Source organism: Triticum aestivum, chromosome 2D, assembly GCF_018294505.1.
Source record: "Triticum aestivum cultivar Chinese Spring chromosome 2D, IWGSC CS RefSeq v2.1, whole genome shotgun sequence".
Taxonomy (NCBI): domain Eukaryota; kingdom Viridiplantae; phylum Streptophyta; class Magnoliopsida; order Poales; family Poaceae; genus Triticum; species Triticum aestivum.
This window is the reverse complement of record NC_057799.1, coordinates 446521627-446525355: the sequence shown is the minus strand read 5'-3', so window position 1 is coordinate 446525355 and position 3729 is coordinate 446521627.

Below are 3729 nucleotides of genomic sequence, written 5' to 3'. Positions count from 1 at the left end.
AGCCACTTGAAGAGCCCCGAGGGAGCATTCTTCCTCGACTCCGGCCGCCGCGACCTGCCACGGGATCCAGCTCGATTCGCTCCCGTGCGTGCACCTCCACCCTTCAACTCTTGTCAGTAGCTTCCCTATGCATCCACTCTCCTGACCCGCGCTTCAATTCGGAGTTTGCAGCACCCACCGGAGTTCTCCATCATCACCCGAGCCGCCGTCCGCCGGAGAAAGTGTCGCCGTCGACGTGGTGCTCTCCGTCGGTCGAGTCCACCACCCACCGACGTGGAAGGACACGCTGAAGCTCTTGGTACACTCCAATCTCCCTGTCTCGCCATGGTTCGACGCCGGCGACCACCGCAGTCTTCGGGCGCCGGTGAACTCTTAAACCTGACATGTGGACCCCCCCTGTCAGCCTCTATTCTCTTCTCCCTCGAAACGTTTTCTATTGGCGCCTTCGGGCAGAGTACGTTTTCTCTGTGGGCTTGCGCGTTTCCTTCCGAAGCGTTTTCTGTTTTCCTAGTTAAGCCCCTGGAACTTTTCTGTTTCATTACAGATGAGTCCCTGGACATAAACCCTTATAACTTTTTAATAAAAGGTGATTTTTGAGTGATTCTTTTTCTGACAATTTTATAATTTTTTCTAGTTTTTTATGGGATTTATTTGGAAATTTTTTGGAACAACGTTTATGCACGCGTTGGTCTTCACGTTAGTATGCTTCTTCGCTATACCGTAGGTTCCGGAAGAGGTGACGGAGCCGCGAACTTCGCCGAGCTAGACTCCGACTTCTCCGAACCAGGTAAGCATGTTTGAACCTTTGATATGATAGGTGTTTTGCATGTTTGCGTGAGAGGTGGTGCATGGCATATGAGTATCGGTGAGTACCTCGTTGCTTGTGAGGCAACTACCCGCGTGTTCCAAAGTTGCGATGATCTCTAATGAGAGATGGCCTAATCATGTGGTGACATGGAGGGCAGCAAGGTGGTACTGTTGTAGCATGCCAGCCTTGTGTCATCCGACAATTTCCGACGTTAACGTGGACGGAGTCACGTTATCGTTCTTCCCCCTTCCGTGCTACCACTTGTTTTCTGCCAGAATGCGGTTTAGTAAGTTGGTAACCTCTTTCCATGTACACACCAAACAGAGGGGCCGGGATGATGGTTCCATGGCCCTGGATTAAAGCCAGTCATCCGGTCAGGGGGCATGGGTGTTTCCGGTTGGGACCGAGAGGGGGGCACCCCTTAGAGCGCGCGTATAGAAATTTGATCCATGCTACGCGAAGTTGTAGCCTCCCCGTCTCAAGGTTTTTCTTGAACGTTGTCGAGGGTGATTCCTGGCTTCGGATTGTTGAGTGGGTGTGTACTGGTTAGATGTGTTTCTTCCAAAACACCGTAAACGGCACTAGTCCCCGTGACTACTGAAATCCGTTGGCTGTGGTTAAAGTACAAACTCTGCAGAGTCAAATCCTTCCGAGTCATCGTATCCATGGTCAAGTATCGTGATCAGTGTATCCATATCTATGTCAAGTCCTCGTGGTATGTTCTTCTTTCCGGTAAGTGATCATGAGTAGTAGACTTAGTTGAACGCTACTCCTGTGGATGGACTAACCCTGTTATTTATCTCATGCCTGACTATTCTCTGGATATGATTTAAATTCTTGAGCTAATAAGATGTTAAGTTATGAAGCCCTTTATGTGATGTCGCTCAGACGTCCGACTGTGGCATATTGATTATTTACTTTTGATATAAGCCCTTTATGTGATGTCGCTCAGACGTCCGACGGTGGCATATTGATTATTTACTTTTGATATAAGCCCTTTATGTGATGTCGCTCAGACGTCCGACTGTGGCATGCACTATCTTTTATTTCCTGTTATAAGCCCTTTATGTGGTGTCGCCCTGACGCCCGACTGCGGCATTATTATTCTTGCAGTTTCCTCTCGAGGAGTCATTCAGACCCTCGTTTGGCACCGGTATTACTATTCTTGCAGTTTCCTCTCGAGGAGTCATTCAGACCCTCGTTTGGCACCCAGTATTTATTTTGGGATTTCGGGAGGACTACCGCCTGACTTCTCTGTTATTTCCCCATGCAATATTGTCTCTATGCCTGAACGCACTTGTTATTCTGTTCTTATGCTTCATGTTTACATTTGTTATATCTTATGTCCGAACTGTCTTGCGAGTACTTTCATAGTACTCACCTGGCTTGTTGATTTGGCCAGATGTTGACGAAGGCGATCTCTTGGATGAAGAATTCGATAGTGAGTCCGACGCCTAGAAGAATCCCAGTCAGCCCTGTGCGATCCTGGATATTGGTCACTTGTATTATAAACGCTTCCGCCACCCGCAATAAACCTCCTCGAGCTTCGCCCCGACGCTCGAAGAGCTGTAGTTTGCAGGAGTCATATCACCCGCTCCGCTGTGATATTTCCTCCACCGTTGTTATCGTGAGTTAGTAGTTATGCCACCCTATCCGCCGTTATGTCTATTCGGCGTGCATGTAATAAATTGTTGAGCAGTCCCCGCTCAACCTTGTATTATATTCAGTACTCCTGGTGTTTTTCTTCTGTGACCAAGATAATGTCTACCAGTGTGAAGGAGTTCTTCTCTATTGGTCCGTAAAAGGGATTGGTCTCTCAATAAATATTTTATTGAAAAACCGGTCGTGACAGGGCTGTTACGGAGAGGCTTCGTCACAACCTCCTCCTAGTCGTACACCCAAGTGTGTAACGATAAACGGGGTTGGTTGTGTCATGTGGGGAACATGTACGACCTCTGCAGAGGGTTTAACCTAATCGATTAGCCGTGCCCCCGGCTACGGGCTATTTTGAGCAACTAAAGACTTGGACTGAAGAAGAATCTCCCCTCTCTTTTCTAAAAAATCTGTTTTAAGGGTTAAAGTTGAGGAATGAGCACAGTGAATGTGTTTCACTTCAACCTTATGTATGTTTTAAACTATTTTTGGAGAATGAGCACTGGTGCGTATATCCAAGTGTCTCACTCCTACCTTTTATACTAAAAACATTTCTATTTCAAAAGAAGTTTACAAAATTTACTATAGGAGAAAATAGGCTTTATGCAAAGGAAACCTCCACCGATACTTACCCTGCATATATAATCTGTTATACTTTCCTTTGCAACTTGCGAGTACATTCCACGTACTCATCTGCACCTGTCATGTGCAGATCACGACAGATTAAGAGACGATAGGGTTATGATCTACACTCAACGAGCCCAGTGGCGTTGATGGAGCCTAACTTATTGACTACGTATAATTCCGCTGTATTATCTGCCAACTTGAGCTGTGCCTAAGGTATGATTTATATATATCTGGATCTACCGTTGTAGTAGAATGATGTATGTCTTACTGATATTCATTTTTGTTACTATGTGTGCTAGCTATGATCCAGGGATAGCACAGTAAGCACAGAGACTTGGATCTTGCCAAATCCGGGTCGTGACAACTGGTAAATCTCCCAATGATCAGACCAAAATAGAACAGAATCTCCTTTGCCAACAGTGACAGAGGTAACAGCCCGATACTTGTCCATTAATTTACAAATGTCCCTCCACCAGAATGAGCCACAAAGAATAGTGTCATGAGGAATTCTCTGAAAGTAATATGAGTCCCACAGCAAACGGACCCATGGCACATCTGCTTTAGTATAGAATTTATTTAGGTACTTAAGGAGCAGAGCATCATTCTGTAGTCCCAAATTCAGAATTCCAAGCCCACCCTTA